Genomic DNA, 7,126 nt, shown 5'->3' with positions numbered 1-7,126 from the left:
TTAGGTTATGGCCTAAATTAGGTTAAGCTTTGTTCCTCAGGTCTAGAATGTTGGTCTAGAATTCCTCAGGTCTATAATTGTCCCTCTCCCCACCCACCCCATAGCAACCAGGGAAAGTGGCTTTTATTCTAAATCTCAAAAGACCCAAATATCTGATGTGATAGCTATAATTTCAGCCCAATACCCCATTTTCAATATAGGAGTACAAGAAAATAATCACCCAGCTACAGTCATCCTCCTACTTCCAGCAAAGATTGGAAAAAATACACACACACACACACACACACACACACTCACACTCACACACACTCACATTACTCATGGGCTAGAATTGTTCTTTGTTACATGGTCACATTTGTGTTATACACAAAATTTGTTCATGAGAATAATTTTACACTTTCTTGGTTACTTCACTTGGAATAATTTTTAAACAATTTTTAAGTATTAGAATTTTAGCTATAATTATCCAAACTAGCTTATTGTCATAGCAGGTAAACAATTCCTTGCTCACTCAGATTGCTTACTACCCCTGCTTTTTTAATATAATAAATTCTACTCTAGCCCTTTATTTTAGCTTTGTGTATATCTCTAATTTTTATTGTGTTTCCTGAAAGCAACATATTGTTGAATTCAAATTTTCAATCTGCTATGCATTTTCATTTTATGGGTAAATTCATTATATTCCATTCTAAGCTATTATTGCTTGTTGTGTATTTTCCTCCTTCCTATTTTTCCTCACTATCCTTGTCACCCTATTTACCCTATCTCTCCTCACTCATCTACTTAACTTCTAGCTGCTACCTTGCCCTTCTATTCCTTCATCTCCCCCTCCAAGAGTCCCTTCCTTATCCTCTTCCCCCCCCACTCCTGCCCTATCTCCTTGCCCTCTTCTTTCTTTCTGAATTTAGAAGACTTTTATACCCTTCTAGATGTACATGTTGTCTCTTTAACCCATTTCTGATGAGAGTAAGGTTCTAGCACTACCCACCCTCCCCTCTACTAGCTTCTTCTGTATCAGTTTTTCCTTTAATGCCTCATTTGTATGAAATAATTACTCTCTTTTATCTCTCCCTACAGTTTTACATTTTAAGAATCATCCCTTCATACTCAGCTCAGCCCAAGCCTTTCTTTTAAACTGCCCAAAAAATAATCATAGTCATAAAAGAACTGATAATATTTTCACATATAAGAAGTAAGCAATTTGACCTTTTTTAGTCTATCATAATTGGTTTTTAATATTTATCTTACATTTCTCCTAAGTGTTATATGTCAAAATTTGCCTTAAGTTCTGCTGTTTTTGTCACAAATACTTGAAAGTCTTTCAGTACATAAAATATCCATTTTTTTCATTTAGGATTATACTTAACTTTGGTGGATAAGTTACCCTTGGTTATAACCTCAACTCTTTTTCTCTGTGAAATATAGTATTCCAACCCCTGCAGTCCTTCAATGTAGTAGGTGTTGTGTAATCCTTATTGTAGTTCCATGATATTTATATTATTTTTTCTTGTTGCTTCCAATATTTTCTCCTTAACCTGTGGGCTTTGAAACTTGGCTATGATATTCCTGTAAGTTTTCCTCCTGGTATCTCTTTCAGGTGGTGATTGGTGATTTTTTTCTATTTCTGCTTTGCCTTCTTGTTCTAAAACTTCAGGGAAATTTCCCTTGATACATTCTTGTAATAATGTATCAAGATTCTTTTTTTATCATAATTTTCAGATAGTCCTACTGTTCTTATATTATTTCTCCTCCATCTGTCCTCCAGATCAGTTGTTTTACTGATTAGACGTTTCACATTCTCTTCTATTTTTTTCATTCTTTTGATTTCATTTTATTATTTCTTGGTGTCCTAGAATGTCATTATCTTCCCTTTGTCCCATTCTAGTCTCCAAGGAATTATTTTTTCCTTAAGTTTTTGATTCTTTTTCAAGTTGTTTGACTTTCTTTTCATGATTTTCTAGAGTTTCTTAGATTGCTCTTATTTTTTTCTTTATTTTTCCTTGATCTCTCTTATTTGATTTTTAATGTCCTTTTTAAGTTCTTCCAAGAACTCTTTTTGTGTTTGGGACCATTTGACAATTTTTCATTGAAAAAAGAGTCGCTTTTTTAGCTCTATTATCTTCCTCTGAATATGGACCCAGATCTTTGCTTTGTCTCCTTTGCTTACACATTTTTATTTATTTTATTTTTGTTTGGTTTTTAGCAGCTATTAGTGTCATCAAATTCTAGTCCTAAGATATGGGGAATGATGCCTCAAGTCTTAGGTCCTTCTTACTGTTATTTTCTGAGTTCTGTCCCAAGGCTCAATGTTAGGTTCTCTTTTCCATTCCTAAACCACCAAGCTAGGCCCCCTGCTCCCATCCCCCCAGGTACACTGTCCTTGTACACTTGCTATCTTCACTCTCTGTGGTGACTGCAAACTACCGTTGTCTTCTCTGCCCTGGAACTGAAAGCAGGGGCTCTGCTGTCCTGCAAGTGCTACCAACTATTATGGTCCTTACCCCTCTGCTACTGTACTCACCAGATGTGTCCTTCTCCCCTGCAGCAGCAGTTCAGGACCAACACTGGGACATGCCTTGTTTAGTGTCTGTCATAGATTTGTTGGGTGTCCTTTAAAAGTGGAAGGTCTTTCAGTTTTCTCCTACTCAACCTTCAGGTCCCTCCCCCCATTGTCTGTTTGATGAAAGTTTCTATGGCTGAGCTCCCAAAATCAGCTGCTGTAAAGGCAAGGAAAGCAGAATTTGTTTGTTTGTTTTTTTGCTGTTTTTCTGGATTGAGTTTTAGTCAATCAAGTGCCTTTGATTGAGCCTTGCCTTTGACTGAAAACAGTATATATTGTATTGCTTGGAGGGAGAGGAGAGAGTGGAGTGCTGTGCTAACAGAGAGAAGGGATAGGGGAACTTGCTTGTGGGGAGGCCTGTAATAGTAATGGATTTTAAAGATCCCCCTGTATTGGCTTGGTTTTTGGTTTGATTGTGTTAAAACCTAGAGCTTGTGAATCCCACTTATGGGATGGACTTGTTGACGTGAAAAGAGAGGGCTGAACTGGGAGGAGCTGATGATGTAAATTTAGAGAGACACAGGAAAAGAGAGAGGCAGAAGAACTTTTTCGAAGTAGCACCTTTGGAGGCAGAGAGAGACTGAGAGGATTGCTGAGGGCCAGTTTGAATTGTCCAGGACTTTTGAGAGCTGCCACCCAGAGCTGCCCAGGACTGAGGAGACATGGCTGTTATGCTGGTACTTTGTCTGTCTGTTTTGATGTTGTTTTGCCAGTTCTGTCCACTGGTGAAGGACAGTGCTGTTGTTGCAGAGGGCTTGGAACCTTGCTGTTGGTTCAGAAGCCCTGAAGAAGGATTTTCTTGTTGTATGTTTACAGAAATCCTGGAAGGTGATTTTGCTAATGTTTTCAGGGGTCCTAGGATTGTTCTGCAGACAGAGAATGAATTAATGAAGACACTGGCTATGTATCTTGTGGCCTTGCTAAGCTTTGTCTCCCCAGGAACAAAGATTGCTGAGAACTTGCCTCCTGTCAAGATGAAGAAAAGACCTCTATTTGGGTATTAAATGCTGTGCTTAAGCTTGTTGTAACTCTGGGGTAGATTCAATTGTGATCCAAGGGTGGGGAACTTTTGACCTTTCTGTGCTCTGTGATTAAACAAATGAATGTACTTTACTTATGATTGGAAACTAATCTCCATTTGAGAAGAAGGGCTTTGTGATGGACTAAATGAACTTACAGCCTAGGGGTGGAGTAGTATTTAGAAAAGGGACTTTGTGATTGATTAAATGAATGTAATGTCCAGGGGTGGGGTAGTACTTAGAGATTATTGAATCATACTTGGTAAATGCTGTATTTTGAATGATGTTAAATTTTGATTCTATCTGTTTTTAATTTGTCACTGAATAAAATGGAGAGCACCTATGCTGGTATTTTGAACCTTGGGAAGTTGCCTTTTCTTGGCATTACAAGGCCTACCAGAAAGAATGTTTGTGATGTCAACCTTGTCTGTTAATCTGTATTGATTTCTCAGAAGTCCTGTCTATTGGTCTTTATGAGTGAATTGACCTGAAAGTGGAGATTTGCCCACCAGAAGGAGGCTTAGGTTAAGCCCCTTTTAAAAGCTATTAAAGTGAATTGAGATGATAGCACTGGTAATATGTATAAATATTGTTATAGCCCTGTTAAGCTTTGTTTTCCTAGAAACAGAAGCTGGGAGCAGGAGCCCCTGGAGCTGCTTGTCAGGTAGAATCAGGAAGAGCTTGCAGTGGAACAATTCCTGTGAGCTGAGACAAAGAACAGGAGCAGAGAGCTGTCTGCCTGTGAACCTAGGCAAGAGCTGGTAGTGGTTGGCCCAAGGAGGAGGAGTTGTGGGGTTTCGATGTCACCTCAAGATGAGGGAAGACTTTACTTGGACATTGTGTATTGATTGAGGAGATTGTTTCTTACTGTGACCTAGGGGTAGAAGGTGTTTGTATTTTCTGTTAGTCCTTAAGGATGTGTTGTGCTAGGGAAGCCTGGAACCCCCTAATTGTGTAAACAAGTATTTTGGTGAATGCTACTGAATACAATGACATATCTATGTGCCATATGATATACTGAGTGTTATGCTTGTTATTTCTGGATTCAGCAGAGTTGGCCTGGAGGTTGGCACTTCATTCAGGCCCAACCTCTGCCCCTGGAGCTTGGGTCTGGGGTGGTGATGTGGGGTGTCTTCTCAAGTTTTCTTTCTTTTTTTTTTTTTTTGCCTTTTTGGAGGGCAATTGAGGTTAAGTAACTTGCCCTAGGTTACATGGCTAGTCAAGTTTTCTTAGGAGAACAACTACTTTATCCTGTTTATTTCCACTGCTCTACATGCCCTCTGAGGTGGTTTTTATCTTTTTGTGTGTGGAGGAAATTTGGAATGCTGAATGTTTTCTGACCTACTCCACCATCTTCTCAGAAACCTTTCCTCAAATGTCAAATTAAAAAAAAAAGACAAAACCCAAATAGTTTCAACACAGTTGCTAAACCATCCCAAAATTCCAGAGATTTGCAACTTTTGAGGTCCCACATGCCATGCCTCAATTGTCAGGCAACATCTATATGCACTATTTCAATGAAGAATTCTTTTTCCAATCATTTCCAAAAAGCCATTCAAAACAAATGTTTGTTCCCCATTCACACTGAAGAGGGGGTGATAGGTCTTACAGGGGCTCCAATGACCAGAGTCCCTGAGTGGGCAGTCTGGAATGAATTCATAGGACCCAAGCAATCTTTTAAGTCAGGATTGTAAAAGTTTATTGTTATGCTATACAGAGGGCAGGAGGTCTTAGGGAACCTGCATAGTCATAATTATAGTTTATAAAGAGTTAGAGTAGTAAATCAGATGTCAATTATGCTAACTAGGTGAGTAAGGGTGGGATTAGGGAGGAGTTAAGGAGTTGTCACTGCTTACAGGAACATGCACTTTTATTATCTAATTCGAGGCTTATTGCCCATAATTCACTGGGAAATAGCCCAGGGCAGGGGGCTACCTGGAGATGTGGTTTTAGGCTTGAAAAGTCACTAAATCAGCTAGTAGTCAGGGCTGACTGAGAAATGCCTAGTCTTCCACCATCGTGTCATGTTTAACAAGATGGATGTTGGGAACCAAGACTAATGGGGATTCAGGATGTGCCTAATTGGCTGAGGAGTTAACTTACAGATAATGAATTGAAGGATTCATAGGTACAGGGGCCATTATACTAAGGGGAGATAAACAGTTCATGAATTGTTGCTAGGCAGAGTGCTGGCAAGGAGAAGGAGCAGAGTTAATGCTCTGAGGCTGGGGGGTGGGAAGGTAATTTTATAAACTGATGTTACAAACATAGACACCCCAAGCACTCGTCAACACAAAGAAATGACTCCCTTAAAGTCTAGACTAACTTAGACTAGCACCGAGGCAATTAGGCTGTTAACAACAGAAAATTCACTTCTATCAAAAGGAGAACATATCTAATTATTCTGTATTTTTTTAGTGAAGGGAAAAATTATTTAAATATTGCCATTCGAGACCAGCGCATTAATCATAGAAAGTATGCTTTGCTTGAAAAATATGGTGATGTCTTTGAATCAAGAACTTATAGGAACTTCTTGATTTGAGGGGCAGATCACAACGTTAAGAATATTGACATTACAAGGACACTGAAAGAATAGGTCAAAGAACTGGAGGATTGTAAAGTATTCATAGTAAGGTCTGGGAAAACCATTATTAGTACTCTGTGAATTATTAGAACCATAGATATCATTTATAGTGACAGTAGACAAACTAGCCTATGAACCTCCTTTTACATGAGGGTGGAGGACTTTAGGACCCTATAGGTAATGAATTTAATTCATTTTTAAGAGATCATTGGCAGTATGGGGGTCCTTTCCCATTACACAAAGGAAATATTTGTAAAACCACTGTCTGGCATCTACTGTCGTTTGGTCTGCCTGACTCTTCGTGATACCATTTGGGGGTCTTCTTGGCAAAGATACTTTTTACATGAGGAAACTGAGGCAAACAGTACGGATTTGCCCAGGGTCACACAGCTATTGTCTGACGCCGCATTGGAAAGCATGCAGTGTCTTCCCGATTACAGGCGCATGGCTCTACCCAAGGAGCCACCTAGCTGCCCTCCCAGGCATCCAATTAGAAGTTTATTAAGTGTTTGCTCCGTCCCCTCCCCCATTAGATGGTAAGCTCCTTGAAGTCAAGAACTGTGTCTTTTCTCATCTCTGATTCCCAAAAAGCTTAGCACTGAGTCTCGTAAACTACGTGTCCCACGAACGGTAGGTGAACCAAACTGAAGACAGAACCAAATGCAGGTTGCCTCAATTTCCCTGCGCCTCTTCTCCAGGCACTTCCGCTTCCGTCCATCCGGGAACTCTCCGCTCAGGCTCCGAAAGAAATAGAACGCGGCTTAAGAGCGGCGCATGCGCCGACGTCGACGGCACAGTCGCTCCCAGCAGACACTGCAGAAGGAACGGCGCGCGCGGACTCGGCAGTGAGCTGTTTTCGTCACGTCTTAGTTCTGACCCTACATCCCTTTCTACCGCCCCCGCGCCCCTAATTGCCCTGCACCCCCTCGGCTCGGTTCTCACAGTCTACCCCCCCACACCCCC

Source organism: Petaurus breviceps, unplaced genomic scaffold (assembly GCF_028583685.1).
Source record: "Petaurus breviceps papuanus isolate PSGF00001 unplaced genomic scaffold, PetGlider_PUasm1.0 90537, whole genome shotgun sequence".
Lineage (NCBI taxonomy): Eukaryota > Metazoa > Chordata > Mammalia > Diprotodontia > Petauridae > Petaurus > Petaurus breviceps.
This window is presented reverse-complemented; position numbering follows the sequence as displayed.